The sequence below is a fragment of the Loxodonta africana genome, chromosome 1, assembly GCF_030014295.1.
Source record: "Loxodonta africana isolate mLoxAfr1 chromosome 1, mLoxAfr1.hap2, whole genome shotgun sequence".
NCBI classification, from domain to species: Eukaryota; Metazoa; Chordata; class Mammalia; order Proboscidea; family Elephantidae; genus Loxodonta; species Loxodonta africana.
In genome coordinates this window covers 81,528,587-81,545,615 of record NC_087342.1, presented here as the reverse complement: position 1 = coordinate 81,545,615, position 17,029 = coordinate 81,528,587, and the positions used below count along the sequence as shown (strand labels likewise).

The 17,029-nt window shown below is 39.4% G+C and overlaps 1 non-coding gene across 1 annotated transcript; it reads right to left on the bottom strand.

The window, feature by feature from the left end:
• Nucleotides 1-16,685: 16,685 nt before the first annotated feature.
• TRNAA-UGC (transfer RNA alanine (anticodon UGC)) lies at nt 16,686-16,757 on the bottom strand. The gene has a single exon. It is a non-coding gene; the product is annotated as a tRNA-Ala (tRNA).
• Nucleotides 16,758-17,029: the final 272 nt, after the last annotated feature.

Here is a 17,029-nt window from a genome sequence, read left to right as displayed (position 1 = left end):
CATACTTATTCAATCTCTATGCTGAGCAAATAATACCAGAAACTGTACTATATGAAGAAACACTGAGCATAAGGATTGAAGAAAGACTCATTAACGACTTTCTATATGCAGATGACACAACTTTGCTTGCTGAAAGGGGAGGGGGGATCTGAAGCACTTCCTGATTGATTTCAAAGACCACAGCCTTCAGTATGGATTAAACCTCAAGATAAGGAAATGACAAAGCCTCACAGCTGGACCAATAAGAGAAGTCATGAAAAAGTGAGAAAATAATGAAGTTGTTAAGGATTTCGTTTCACTTGGATCCACAATCAACGCCCATGGTAACAACAGTCAAGAAATCAAAAGACGCACTGTGTTGGGCAAATCTGCTGCAAAAGGCCTCTTTAAACTGTTAAAAAGCAATGATGTCACTTTGAGGAGGACTGAGGTGCACCTGACCCAAGCCATAGTATTTTCAATTACCTCATAAGTATGTGAAAGCTGGACAATGAGTAAGGAAGGCGGAGAAGAACTGATACCTTTGAAGTATGATGTTGGTGAAGAATTTTGAATATACTATAGACTGCCAGAAGAAAGAAGAAATCTGTCTTGGAAGAAATACAGGCAGAATGTTCCTTAGAAGCAAGGATGGCAAGATTTCATCTCACATATTTTGGGCATGTTTTCAGGAGGGACTTATCCCTGGAGCAGGATATCTAGCTTGGTAAAGCAGGTAGACAAAAAAAGAAGGCCCCCAATGACATAGATTGCCACAGTGGCTGCAACAATGGGCTTAAACATTGTGAAGATAGTGTAAGTCTGGGAAGTGTTTCTTTCTGTTATAACTAGGGTTGCTATGAGTTGGAACTGATTGGACAGCACCTAACAAGAATAACAGCAAAGCATGTGTTTCCTTCCGAGTAGTTTTATTGGCCTATTTCCTGTCCATAGAATATTAGGAGTCTGCTACAGGAATTCAGGGGTACATGATTTATTAAGGGAGTGCTCTTCAGGATGGGAGAAGGAAAGAAGCCAAACAATAATGTGCTCTTGGGTGAAGCCTAGAGTTTGCACGACCCATGTGACAGGGGTGCTGGGATGTAAATCCCATAGCACAGTTGTCCTTGAGTCAAGGGGTTTGAAATTTTGCACCTTCTATTCCCTCCAGTCAGTCATTAGCTGCTGCTGGAAATTGAGTGGTGGCATAATCTACCAGATGACTCCAAACCAAGGGCAATTTACTGGAGAAGGTAATACAGATAAACCATGGGGTGGTTGGGTCCAGTGGTTGTAAAAAGAAAATGGGAAAATAGTTTTTTGAAGTACCAAGATCATGTACTGTTGTTATTTGGTGCTGTGAAATTGATTTTGACTCACAGTGACCCTATACAAAACAAAATGAAACGCTGCCCGGTCCTGTGCCATCCTCAGAATCAGTGTTATGCTTGAACCTGATATTGTAGCCACTGTGCCAATCCATCCTATTGAGGGTCTTCCTCTTTTTTAATGACCCTCTATTTTACCAAGACTGATCTCCTTCTCCAGGAACTGGTCCCTCCTGATAACACGTCTAAAGCATGTGAGACCGAATCTAGTCATCCTTCCTTCTAAGGAGCATTCTGGCTGTAGTTTTTCCAAGACAGATTTGTTCTTTCTTCTGGCAGTCCATGGTATAGTAAATATTCTTGGCCAACACCATAATCAAAGTCCTCAATTCTTCTTCGATCTTCCTTATTCATTGTCCAGCTTTTGTATGCATAGGAGGCGACTGAAAACACCTCTGCTTGGGTCAGGTGAACCTTGGTCTTCAAGGTGACATTTTTGCTTTGTAACACTTTAAAGAATTTCTTTGTAGCAGTTTTGCCCAGTGCAATCCATCATTTGATTTCTTGATTGCTGCTTCCATCAGTGTTGATTGTGGGTCCAGGTAAAATGAAGTCCTTGACAACTTCAATAGTTTCTCCATTTATCATGATTTGCCTTATTGGTTCAATTCTGAGGATTTTTTGTCTTCTTTACATAGAGAGGTAATTCATACTGAAGGCTATAGTCTTTGATCTTCATCAGTAAGTACTTTAAAATCCCTTGGCTTTCAGCTAGCAAGGTTGTTTCATCTGCATATCTCAGGTTGTTAAGTAGTCTTCCTCCAATCCTGATGCCAAGTTTTCAGTGTGCTCAGTAATGACTTGTTACCCTTTCCAGTGTCATTCAAGAGCAAGACAGAAAAAGAAAGATTGAAAGAAGGGAGAAAGAACAGGCTGGATCATTTCAATGGAAATTTCTTTAGGTTGATAAGCAGTGTTTGGAGTATGGAACCACCTGTGTTTACCAAGAAGCAAAGCTTCTTCCTGTTTTACCTATTCCTCCCATGTCTTGCCCTTCTCCTACTCTACCAATCATTCACCATCTCTTGAAATTGGATCCCATTTTCAGACATGGATAGCAACTGAATCCATATAATTTTGGCTGAGTGGATAATATGGAATAAGTTAAGACAGTGTTTGAAAACACAGGAACCTTGATAATATTTTTAGGAATGACTGAAAAAGCCTTTACAGGTACAGGAAAGTGCTGAATTCAAAGACCATTGGACTGGAAGATCTAAAGATCCTGGATTTCAGCGGCTTTAGTTAGTTTTGCATAATTACTTTCTTATAAAACAGGTGCATTACAAGGCTTAGGATTCTAATGGAACAGAGTAGTACATCTATACAACACAGAACTATGTGGTTTTTGTTTGTTTTAAGTCTGTATCTATGTTTAGGAGTCCTGGTGGCTCAGTGATTAAGGTGGCAGCGCTTCCGTAAAAATTAAAAACAACAGAAGCAAACCCACTGCTGTCGAGTCCGACTCATAGCTACCCCCTAGGGTTTCCAATACTGTCAACCTTTACAGAAGCAGAGTTCCGCATTTTTCCTCCTGCGGAAGCCAATGTCAGTTTCGGGCCGCGGAGCTTTACAGTTAGTGGTAGACAGATTTAACCGCTGTGCCAGGTCTGGAAACCCTACCGAGTAAATCTTCCAAATCCTTATGAATCGGAACGGACTCGACAGCAAATGGTAGGTTTTGACACTTTTTACTTATTTTGGCAAATGCAATCAAGGTGTGTGCATACATATTTTTATCATCCCCTCCCTTATTTACTTGTTCCTTGGGTCGTTATGAGTCGGAACAGACTCGACAGCCAGGAGTATGCTTTGGTTTTGAGGTCTTACACGAAGTGCTAAGAGAAGTTTTGTGTATTTTATTTAAAATTAAAAAAAAAAGGAACTGAAATTCAGTGAGAAAACCTAGGAACTGTTGGAATAAATTCCATTATGCTACATGCTTTTGTACTTAAGATCCATTTCTGCTTTGATATTACATATTATGTGTGTGGGGGGGGGATGAGGAATGTTTTTAATCACAGGAAATGTGAGAAAGTTCTGTAGAAAAAGAATCAGTACACTGTACGAGGAAGGTTTCTGCGTGGCGCGGAAGGTTTGGGCTCGGTACCTACTGGTAATGGAAAGGTTGCCAGTTGGAATTCACTCAGCGGCACCGTGGAAGAAAAACCCTGGACATCTGCTTCCTTATGAATTATTGCTCGGTATCCACATGTCCCTATGAGTGGGAATGGATTTGACGGCACTGGGTTTGGTTTTGGTTTTTTTATGGAGATGTTACCGACTCAAGGTGACTCCATGTGTTGGCTGAAATCTTAACATAAGCAGAAGGCCAGGCCTTTACTACGGCTGGAACTAACAATCTAGGTTAGCACTCTAGCGCATTTATGCCCCTTTGGCTCCATTAAAGGTGAAATCCAAGAAACCGCGCCCACTACCTTGGAGTCTATTCAGAGCTGTAACCTTTGCAGAAGTACACTGCCAAGTCTTTCACCCGCAGAGCGCAGTGATGGGTTCCAGCCAGAGATCTTTTTAGCTGGCAGCTGAGCGCTTAACCAGTGTACCACCAGGTTTCCCCATAAAGGCTGAAGCCTAGGAAACCCTACTGAGCAGCAGTTCTCCTCTGTTTGCACGTGGGGTCTCCATGAGTCAAAATCAACCTTGATGGGAACAGGAACACCCGTCCAGAACAACAACGGAATTTCTTACCTTCCCCCATTCCAGTTTCGTGTTTTCCTTTTATCTCCCACAGTGAGAGCCCTGGTTTACGAGAACCTCAATATGTGTACTCATTTACTGAAGCCTAAAACTTACACGAAGTAATATCAGAATTGCTACACCCATAGCACTATTAAAAACAAAAACAAAACTCAGCTAAGTAGAGTTTAATATTTGAGTTTTTTTTTCTTACAATGAGGATGAAACATTGTGTAAAACATTTTCTTGAATCAGTTCTCTCTTTTTTCTCATATATGGACATGTTATTACTTTGAAATGTTTTAGATGTGTTCCATTTGCATTCATATTTAGAGCATTCTCACACACACACTTGACTTAGTTTTATTTATTTATTTGCCTGTGAAACATTAGTATGTTTCCAAGACTCAAAAAGATACAGAAAGTTACATTCAGACAAGTTACAAAAGAATGTTATATCCTGGGACTCAGCCAGGTGATGGGAAGAATGGAAGCAGGTTCCGGGCAGTCTGGTGGAAGACCACCGACCAGGAAAAATGTCTTTCTTTCTAGCACTAAGACATGCTTCTCTTGGTGTATCGGTGTCTGAGAGGGTGCAGTGTAGGGAGTTTGGAAACAGGAAAGCTGACCATGAGGTAATTTTATCTTAACAACAGTCCTATAAGATTAGGCCAACAGTCATGCTGATTCCTCTGAAATATTGTTTTTCCCCGGGGTATACCTCAGTGGAAGAGTGCGTGCTTAGCATGCAAGAGGTCCTGGGTCCGATCCCTAGTACCTCCATCCTTCTTTCCTGTCAAAGCCTAGTCATTCATCGTCTTAGTCTCAGAAAGTTGCTTCTTCCTTAATCTGACTCATTTTGTCCTTGGTGTTTCAATCTTTACTGACTTGTCGGGACATTGGTGCTCTCATAAAGTGATTTGGTGTCATTCTTATTCATGCATTCTCTCCAAGCACTCTCATTACTCACTGGTACATGGGCCACCAGCTGCACATCCCAAAGACTAAGCAGACTGTTAAGACAATTTGGGGAAACATCGAGTGTCAAGAAGACAGAGAATTTGAAAGAAGCGAAACCTGTTCCAACGCTTGGGAAATACCATTGTTCCTTCTTTGGGATGGATAATAGAAAATTCTGAAATAATGTTAGGTGAAGAAGAATTCATTCCTGCCAAAGAGGAGAGCCATTTTCTCATCCTATTTTGTCTTCTGGCATGCTCTAAGATGTTGAGAAGTAGATGTTCAACCCAGATTTGAGCTGGAGATGCAAAGACTCAACACCCTGTCTTGCCTACCTCTCATTCATGGTCATGGATATGGAGCAGAAATAAGCCATCAAAGTGCATAGCAACTTCTTTCTCTACCTGACCTGAATGAACTCAGTGTCTGGGTGTGGTTGGGGGAGTCCCATCTTTGAAGAAGCTACAAAACAGAAATGGAGTACAAATCCTAAACACTCAAGGGTCAAAAGAAGAGAGAACAGTCACATTAACCCAAAGACCTCAGATAAGGTCTACATTGTTTCAGGACAGTTGCCACATCCTTGTTGAATGATCTTAGTTTCCTTATAAACATTTTCAATTGTTGAGCTAAGAATAAAAATAACCTTGATGAATCAATGTAAATTTGATCCTGCAGTCCAGAATATGAACTAAAAGGCTTCTTTGTGTTTTTCCCTAAACCTGGAGAAAATCCTATAGAGAGACCTTGTAGAGGAAGGCTCAAAGGTGAAAAAAGGCTAGTTTGTCCATAGGAAAGCGGGGATCGGTTATGATAGTGGAGGTGAGAATTGAAGAGACTGGAAACCTTTCATACTGCATCATCCCCTTTTCTCTTCTTTCCAAAAGCTGCAACTATCCACCTTCTATCCTTCTGTCACAGGCCACCCCTAAGCCCATTTTGAGGTCAGCTACTTGACCTGCAAAGGACTCACCTACTTTGCTTCTGCACCTATACTAACCAAAAAAACAAAAAACAAACAAAAAAACTGACCTGATACCGTCAAGTGAATTCCGAGTTATAACGACCCTATCCATTGGCCTTCCAAAAACTGATAGATTTAAACTGCTGTCCTTACAGTTAGCAGCCAAACTATTAACCACCAACACCGGGTCCACACCTATATTTAAAAAAAAAAAAAAAGTTGCCTTTGAATCAATTCCAACTCATAGGGATCCTACAGGATAGATTAGAACTATCCCAAAAAGTTTCAATGGATTGGGTAATTGATTTGAACTAGTGACCTTTTGGTTAGCAGACTGAAGGCTTAACCATTGCTCTACCAGGGATAGGACTGAGGAAAAGGTGCCTGAGTATGTAGTTATTATTGATTGTACAGAGTCTCTGACTTTCTGTGGCTACAGTCCCCCTCTTTAGACTCCTTTTGAGCTAAGAGCAGTATGTGAAGTGTAGAGGAGCCAGATAGAATTCTTTAGGAAAAAGTTCATTTTCAGTAGATTTCATCTAAGTGTAGAAATACGTGGAACAAACAGACAAGAATTTGGTTTTTTTACTCTTTGCATTTCAAGCAAAATCTAACAAATTTCATCAGTTGTGGTGGTGATTAATCTCAAAGCAGCTGGGTCATCTGATATTACTCTCAGCACTGCTCCTACCACATCCGTACACAGAAATTGGGAGATCTCTGTTGGTGCAATTTCCTCATTCATTCCAGAGAGGCCAATTCTGAAAGATGAGCTGTCACCCAGATGAACATTTTTATTAGTTCTCTATTGTCTTTATTTTCAGTCACACCAAGGCCTGTTTTCAGACTACAACACTCTAGCACATACACTAGGTGTCTTCTGGCTTCTCTAGCCTTCCTAACCTTGTTTCCCACATGGAAATTCAAATTACTTATACATATTTATTTTACTTCCCTGTTTAGCTGATTTGTTGGCAGAGAACTGCCCTGATATCATGAAAGATGAGAAGATATCTATTCAAGATGCTCATCAAACTCCATGTAAGGTAGATCTCAAAAGAAAGTTGCAAAGACATATTAAAATAAAACTTACCAAAACCAGAGATAGAGAATTTTAAGAGTGGCTAGGGATAAATGAAAACTCACCTAAAGACGGAGGGTCAATAAGAATAAGCTCAGACTGCTCTGCAGAAACTACGCAGGCACAAAGTCAAAGGGATAACTTATATAAAGTGTTGAAGGAAAAAAATTGTCAGCCAAGAATCAAAATTTGAGGGACAGCAAAACTGTCTCTCAAACATGAAGGAGAAATTAGGACATTTTTAGATAAACAGAAGTTTAGGGAATTTATAAAATCCAAACCAAAACTACAAGAACTACAAAAGGAGATCTCCGGTTAGAAAATCAATAATATCAGATAACGACCCAAGACTAGAACTCAGGACAGAGTATCCAGTAGTCAACCCAGACAGGGAAATGACAAAAATAAATCAAGATAAAAAAAATACACAAAACAGGGAAAAAATTATGTCATTTATGTTGAAGAAGACAACATTAAATCAATACACAGGGATTAAGAAATGCAGTCATAGATCTTTCATACGGAGAGGAAGTCAAGATGACATAAAGCAATAAAAATTAGGGTTAAACTAAGAAAAATAGGGGTAAATATTAAGGTAACCCCAAAGGAGACTAACAATCCTACTCATAAAAATAAAACACAAAGAAAAAAATTAAGTCTTAGCCAAATCAAAATAAACAACAACAAATAAGAGGAAAAGACAATATATAAAGGTAAACTACTTGGCACAAAAAATTAAGTGGGAAAAAGGAAATGTCAACAACACACAGAAAAAAAGACATCAAAATGACAGCACTAAACACATAAAAAAAAAAAACACATACCTATCCATAATTATGCTGAATGTAAATGGAGTAAATGCACCAACAAAGAGACAAAAAAGTGACAGAATGGATGAAAAAACATGATCTGTCTATATATTGTCTACAAGAGACACACCTTAAACTTAGAGACACAAACAAAAACTCAAAGGATGGAAAAAAATATATCAAGCAAACAACAGTCAAAAAAGAGCAGGAGTGCCAATATTAACTTCTGACAAAATAGACTTTAAAGTTAAATCCCCCACAAAGGATAAGGAAAACGAAAACCAAACCAAACCCACTACGGCTGAGTTGATTCCAGCCCATAGCGGCCCTATAGAACAGAGAAGAACTATCCCACAGAGTTTCCGAGGGGCTCCTGGTGGATTCGAACTGCCAACCTTTGGTTAGCAGCCATAGCTCTTAACCACTACACCACCAGGGTTTCCCAGGATAAGGAAGGACACTATATAATGATTAAATGGACAATATACCAGGAGGATAAAACCCTATTTCGTATTTATTCACCCAATGACAGAGCTTCAAGACATATAAAACAAACTCTAACAGCATTGAAAATTGAGATAGACAGCTCCACAATAATACTAATAGTACAATAATAGTAGCAGACTTCAATACACCACTTTCGGTGAAGGACAGAATATCCAGAAGGTAGCTCAGTAAAGACATGGGAGAGCTAAACCCCACAATCAACCAACTTGACCTTATAGACATATACTGAACACTCCGCCCAACAGCAGAAACCCTGGTGGCATAGTAGTTAAGTGCTACAGCTACTAACCAAAGGTTTGGCAGTTCAAATCTGCCAGAAGCTCCTTGGAAACTCTATGGAGCAGTTCTACTCTGTCCTATAGGGTTGCTATGAGTTGGAATTGGCTCAATGGTACTAGGTTTGCCACCCAACAGCAGTCAAGTATACTTTCTTTTCCAGTGCACATGCAACATTCCTTAGAATGGACCACATATTAGGTCATAAAGCAAGCCTTGGCAGAATCCAAAACATCGAAATATTATAAAGCATTTTCTCTGACAATAAGGCCGTAAAAGTAGAAATCAATAAAAGAAAAAGCAGGGAAAAGAAATCAAACACTTCGAAACTGAACGATATCCTGCTTAAAAACCACTGAGTTGTAGAAGACATTAAGGATGAAATAAAGAAATTCATGGAATCCAATGAGGATGAAAACACTTCCTATCAGAACCTTAGGGACACAGCAAAAGCAGAGTTCAGAGGTAAATTTACATCAATAAATGCACACATGCAAGAAGAAGAAAGGGTCAGAATCAAAGAATTGTCCCTACAACCTGAACAAATAGAAAGAGAGCAAAAAAAAGAAACCCTCAGGCACCAGGAGAAAGCAAGCAATAAAAATTAGAGCAGAATTCAATGAAATAGAAAACAGAAAAACAATTGAAAGAGTTAACAAGACCAAAACTGGTTCTTTAAAAAAATTAACAAAACTTATAAGCCATCGGCCAAACTGAGAAAAGAAAAGCAGGAGAGGAAGCACATAACCTGAATAAGAAATGAGATGGCAATATCACAGCAGAACTCAACTGAAATTAAAAGAATCATGTGAGATTACTGTGAAAAATTGTGCTTCAACAAATTTGAAAACCTAGAAAAAATGGATGAATTTCTAGAAACACACTATCTACTTAAACTAACACAAACAGAGGTAGAACAACTAAACAAACCCATAACGAAAGAACAGATTGAAAAGGTAAATAAGAAACACTCAGGGAAAAAAAAACCCTGGCCCTGATGGCGTCACTGCACGTTTCTACCAAACTTTCAGAGAAGAGTTAACACTACTTCTACTGAAGGTATTTCAGAGCATACAAAAGGACGGAATACTGCCACACTCATTCTAGGAAGCCAGCATATCCCTGATACCAAAACCAGGTAAAAACACCACACACACACACACAAAAAAAAATTACAGACCTATATCCCTCATGAACTTAGATGCAAAAATCCTCAACAAAATTCTAGGCAATAGATTCAACAACATATCAAAAAAATAATTCACCATGACCAAGGGGGATTCATACCAGGTATGCAGCGATGGTTCAACATTAGAAAAACAATTAATGGGACCATCATATAAATAAAACAAAAGACAAAAACCACATGAACTTATCAATTGATGTGGAAAAGGCATTTGACAAAGTCCAACATGGGTTCATGATAAAAACTCTCAGCAAAATAGGAATAGAGGGAAAATTCCTGAACATTATAAAGGGCATTTATTTCTACAAAGCCAACAGCCAACATCATCCTAAATGGAGAGAGTCTGAAAGCATTCCCCTTTGGATCAGGAAACAGACAAAGATGCCCTTTATCAACACTCTTATTCAACATTGTGCTGGAGGTCCCAGCCAGAGCAATTAGCCTAGATAACGAAATAAAGGGAATCCAGATAGGTAAGGAAGTAGTGAAAGTATCTCTATTTGCAGATGACATGGTCTTATACACAGAAAACCCTAAAGAATCCTCAAGAAAACTACTGAGACTAATAGAAGAGTTCAGCAGAGTATTAGGATACAAGATAAACATACAAAAATCAGTTGGATTTCTCTGCACCAACAAAAAGAACATTGAAGAGGAAATCACCAAATGGGTACCATTTACAGTAGCACCCAAGAAGATAAAATACTTAAGAATAAATCTAACCAGAAATGTAAAAGACCTATAGAAAGAAAACTAGAAGACACTACTGCAAGAAATCAAAAGAGACCTACATAAGTGGAAAAACATACGCTGCTCATGGATAGGAAGACTGAACATTGTAAAAATGTCTATACTGACAAAAGTGATGTATAAATGCGATGCAATTCTGATCCCAATTCCAACAGCATTTTTTAATGGGATGGAGAAACAAATCACCAACTTCATATGGAAGGGAAAGAGGCTCCAGATAAGTAACGCGTTACTGAAAAAGAAGAACGAAGTGGGAGGCCTAGAACTACCTGATTTTAGAACCTATTACACCGCCACAGTAGTCAAAACAGCCTGGTAATGCTACAACAACAGATACCTAGACCGATGGAACGGAACTGAGAACCCAGACATAAATCCATCCACATAAGAGCAGCTGACATTTGACAAAGGCTCAAAGTCAGTTAAATGGGGAAAAGACAGTTTCCTTAACAAATGGTGCTGGCATAACTGGATATCCATCTGCAAAAAAATGAAACAAGATGCATACCCCACACCATCCACAAAAATGAACTCGAAATGGATCAGAGACTTAAATATAAAATCTGAAATGATAAAGATCTTGGAAGAAAAAATAGGGACTCTGCTAGGAGCCCTAATACATGGCATAAGCAGTATACAAATCATTACCAACAATGCAAGAACAGCAGAAGAGAAACTAGAACTGGGAGTTCCTGAAAATCAAACACCTATGCTCAACCCAAGACTTCACCAAAAGAGTAAAAAGATTACCTACAGACTGGGAAAAAGTTTTTAGCTATGACATTTCTGATCAGCGCCTTATCTCTAAAATCTACATGATACTGCAAAAACTCAAAAACAAAAAGACAAGTAACCCAATCAAAAAATGTGCAAAGGATATGAACAGGCACTTCACTAAAGAAGACATTCAGGGAGTTAAGAGATACATGGGGAAATGCTCAAGATCATTAGCGATTAGAGAAATGCAAATCAAAACCACAATGAGCTTGCATCTCACTCCAACAAGGCTGGCATTAATCCAGAAAACACAAAATAATAAATGTTGGAGAGATTGTGGAGAGGCTGGAACACTTATACACTGCTGATGGGAACCTAAAATGTTACAACCACTTTGGAAATAAATTTGGTGCTTCCTCAAAAAGCTAGAAATAGAACTACCATATGATCCAACAGTCACACTCCTTGGAATACACCCTAGAGAAATAAGAGCGTGTACACGAACAGACATATGCACACCCATGTTCTTTTCAGCACTGTTTACCAAGAGATCAGATTGACTGTGAAGGAACGGAGGAAGCAGCTATTCTTTACATAGGCAACTGACAACATCAACGACAGTATTAATTCAGTGGAATATGACAGCAGTAAAAAATAATGACTTCCTATTCCTTTTGTGGATTGATCCTTTTATCATTAAGCTATCTCTGTCCCTGTTAATTTTTTGTTCTGAAGTTTTCATTATTTTTAATATAAATATAGCCACTTGTGTTTTCTCTTGATTGTTTGTATGATATATCTTTTTAAAAATTCTCTTTAATTTCTACCTAACTATATAGTTACATGGGGAAACCCTGGTTGTGTAGTGGATAAGCGCTTTGGCTGCTAACCAAGAGGTCAGCAGTTCAAATCTGCCAGGCACTCCTTGGAAACTCCATGGGGTAGTTCTACTCTGTCCTATAGGTTCGCTATGAGTCGGAATCAACTTGATGGCAGCGGGTTAGGTTTTGGAATATAGTTACATATATGAAATGAGTTCCTTGTAGACAACTTATACAGGCAGTCCCCAGGTTATACACCTCTGACTTCAGGAGAACTCCTTTTGCCCTTTTATGTTGGGTAAATTTGCTCTCACTTTGAAATGACTGAGTCAATCCTACTCCACCAAATTTTTCACCACAATCACATTTACATGCTGCATATACAGCTTTTAAATCATTGAAAAGGCTTCTAGCCTTTTCTTGCACTAAAAGAAGCCTAAATAAGAACCATAGGCACTTGTTTTGACTTACCTACAAATTTTTTAAAACATTTTTATTGTGGTGTATGTGAAGGTTTACAAATCAAGTCAGTCTCTCATAAAAATTTATATACACCGTGCTATATACTCTGGAAACCCTGGTGGCATAGTGGTAAGTACTACAGCTGCTACACCAAAGGGTCAGCAGTTCAAATCCTCCAGGTACTCCTTGGAAACTCTATGGGGCACTTCTACCCTGTCCTGTAGGGTTGCTATGAGTCGGAATCAACTCGGCACCGGGTTTTTTTTTTATATACTCCTAGTTTTTCTTCTCCTTAATGAGACAGCACAGTCCTTCTTTCTCCCCTGTATTTCCATGCCCATTCTGTCAGCTTCTGTCCCCCTCTGCCTTCTTATCTCCCCTTCAGACAGGAGCTGCCCATATAGTCTCATGTGTCTACTTGATCCAGGAAGCTCACTCCTGACCAGTACCATTTTCTATCTTATACTCCAGTCCAATCCCTGTCTGAAGACTTGGCTTTGGGAATGGTTCCTGTGTTGGGCTAACAGAAGGTCTGCAGACCATGATCTGTGGGGTCCTTCTAGTCTCAGCCAGACCATTAAGTCTGGTCTTTTTAGGAGAATTTGAGGTCTGCATCCCACTTCTCTCCTACTTCTTCAAGGATTCTCTGTTGTGTTCCCTGTTAGGGCAGTTATTGGTTGTAGCTGGGCAACATCTAGTTCTTCTGTTCTCAAGCTGATGTTTATCTACAGATTTGAATTAAAGGCTTAAACACATAGTTAGGAATGGCTACCATTTCTTTTTCTGTTCTGGTTTTCTTCAGAGCTAAGAGCAGGAAGAGAGGAGTGAAGAAGCAGAGCTTCCAGAATAGGTAACTAGGGTAAAATGAAGGGCTTTTACGTAAGAGAAATAATTGAGAGTAGAATAAAGATTGTGTGAACAGGGACTTGAACCCTGAACTCCCAGATTAAAAGTCTCCTACTCTACCAACTGAGCTACCCAGGCCTCTGTATATGGTATTTCTGACTACCTCCTTTAGGCTTTTATATGGCAGTTGCAATGTACTAGCTGCTCTTTCGTAATCCTGTGGTGGCCTTCTCTGTGCTACACTTTCTCTATGAGTCAGAATTGACTCGATGGTAGCAGGTTTGTTTTTTTGGTTATATGTGGCCAATTGGTTTCTTATTTCAAGTGTTCAGATAGTTTTCTTTGAATTCTCTTTGTTGGGAAGAATATTTTGTTTGAAAGAGGTGCTGTCATTCATCGGATCATTGGTCTTCCTTCTGTCTTTGCCTTGTATCTCTTTAGATTTTAATAACCAGAGTGGTGACCCCTAAACAAATCACTACCAGTTCATGATCATACAGCTAGACAAGGAGGACTTCATTACTTGCCAAATGTTGTGATTTTATCCCTTTGTTCTTAGTTCCCCACCTGCACCTATTTTTCTGAAAGCAACATGAATGCTACTCTTCTTCTTATCCCTCTGCATTGTCTTGTACCTCTTTCTTGCAGCTTTGGGAAACAGGAGAAAAGAAGTGGAGAGAATTCGAAGACCTACGAGAATGTACAATAACGATGCAGATGCAAAGAAGCCTGGGTTTAATATTCTACATTTCTCTGCTTGCCTTTCTTGATGATGCACCTTGCCTACCAATGTGAGCCACTCCTTCTCAGTTCCTTTCTCTCCTTCCTCTTCCTTCTTCACGTCTTTATGCACTGTTTCCTGCCTCATTCAAAGAAAAAAGGGTATTTATCTTGAGGAATTAATGTACATTTTTTATTACATACCTTCCAGAGCATGACTCAAGACAGTTCATTAGTCTTGACCTAAACCTCGGGAAAATAGTGTACAGGGAATCTGGAAACAAATGGGGAAGTTTTGTTGTGAAGGAATGACTAACCTCTCTGGGGAGGAAAGACAGAGTATTTCTTCTGGGAAAAGGGTATTGTTTACTTCTAAAAAAAAATCTCAGTACTTCCAAGAAACCAAGGCTATTTGAAAACTAAGAGAATTTGTAATTGCTGTACTTTAGTTATTTGTGGATTTCTCTTTTCTCCTTTTTTTTTTATGGCCTTATAAGGCATAGTTGGGGGTGGGTCACACATAAGTGCCTTGGATTCCTTTGTAGATGAATACCAAGACAATTCAGGGATGATTTTTAAGCAAAGTACCTCAGAGGTTAGCATTTCAATGAGAGAAGGACCCCTCCCAGCTATTTTGGCTCTCTTTTCCCACTTGAAGTAGCTTGGAAGTCACCCAATTGCACATCAGACCTCTAAACCTCTCACCAAGTGAGGTAAGGGACCCACTGTTTAGTTCTACCTCCGTGTCAGGTGATTCTTGTACTTGTTGATAGAGGATCAAGTTGTTAAAATCCATGTTACAAATGGATTAAAATACAATTTTTTCCTGGCTTTAAAAATAGGCATTTCTGACAGGGGAAGCTCTTGTTTGAGCTTCCAGACCATTCTCCTTGGGGCATTGCCATCTTATATTTGCGGCAGGAGAAGCCTGAACATGCTAACCTTTGGAGCTCCTTCTCCTCATGCTGTCATCTGCATCCCTTTATCGAAGTGTTTACTTTTCAGCTTGTGTTTCTCCACCCAAAGTATCATTATTATCAGTGACTTAGAGAAGAACAAATCATCCCTGGAAGAAATCCATCACTCCTGATCATTGCAAAGTTTATTAATGCTATGTAATTGTTTTCAGTGGTTTCAGCTGCTACTTGATTCCTTTTTGAATGTCGTTCAATTTTCTTTCAATTTCAAAGTTAAGCATTTGAAAACAGAAACCACATGCTCCCGAGCAACACTTTCCTTTCAGATTTGGACTACTTTTTTAGTGTATCAGTCCTGTGGCCTGAAGGATAAGGCCTCTGATCCCAGGTCAGATATTGAGGGTTGGAACCCCTTCTTAGTCCCTTACTTCTGGTTTGGCAAGAAGTAGAAGCTTCTTGAAATGGCTTCCAATTGAGAGTGTTTGTTACAGGAAACACAAGAACTGAGATGCATCTATCTATTTTTACCCTTCTCTGCTCTCTTTCTCCTCACCCCTCTACATAGTCCTTTGGATGCATCTCCCTCAAAATCTTTGGTGTGGTGTGAACTGAATACGTTATGTGACTTTATTTAAAGTTCTAAAGACAAGAAAGTGGGATTCTGTAGCCAAATGTAAGAAATGTAGAAGGGAAGGAATTTTAATAGGCTCCTCGCCAATGCTCATATGTCATTTTAATTCAGCTAGGTGTGTGTGCAGTGTGGGATATTTTCTACAACATGGTGTTTGAAATCCTCCAATGAAAGTCATTTTACAATGAACAAGAATAACTGCTCTGCTAAAACCAGGAGTGGCACAAGAAACTGTTAAGACCTTAAAGCTAATCTACTCCCAAATTGAACTATTGTGGCCAGTGATACTGTCGGTCGCTAAAATTTGGATTATAGTTGCAATGTTCATGTTGAATATCTCTGTGTTTCTTGAGTGCTGTTGTTTGATTTGTCCAATGTCCTCTAATCACTCATCCCCCATTGACAGCTCTGTCAAAGATTGCAATAGAGGGCCATTTTAACCCATTGGGACTGAGTCAATTCTGACTCCTAAAGTCCATATTGGGCAGAGAGAACTGCCCCATAGGTTTTCCAAGGAGAGGCTGAAGGACTGGAACTGTCCACCTTTTGGTTAGCAGATGAACTCTTAACCACTGTGCCACTAAAAAAAGAAAATCAGCTGGAAACTTTCCTCTAGTCTGACTTTCAATGATTAAAAGCATTAAGGGGTTTTCGGAGGGCCATTTCCTTTTCTCCTTTCTCTCTGTCCTTGTTCTTCTACCTTGGTTATCCATGATATGCTAACTAAAACTGAATATTAATTGATTACATGTTCTGGTGAAAGTCTTCTTGCTTTGGGGCAAGGGCTGGTTCCTTCTCTGTCTCTTCCTTCTTGTCTTTCTTCTGCTGACATCCTGCCGAGGGAGATGTTAAGCCCCAACAAGTATAAATGGAAGAACACTAAAAGCAACTGTTTGGACCATTGGCTTTCTTTTCCTGTGAGCAGAACAAACATGATAAAGGAAATTAGAGGTTGAGGTTGCTAAATGGTGAAGTGGAGGTGCCAGGAATTGAACCAGGGACCTTGTACATGCAAAGCACATGCTCTACCACTGAGCTACACCCCCTGAAGACTGACTAGCTTGATGATGACTTTTCATAAAAGCATACTGATATTTTTCTGTGTGGTTCCTTCTTCGCATCCCCCCCAAAACAAAACAAAACATTGCCTAGAATAAGACCAGCACACTAAAATAAATAAATAAAACCACAGGGTTAAATTCCACACTTTCTGGAATTAGTAATGTGGATACTGTCTAGTGGTGATAGATGGAGTAGGTTAACTGGATTGTTGTTTGAATAACCTTTTCTGGTCCTAGGATCTTTCCACTCCGGTAGT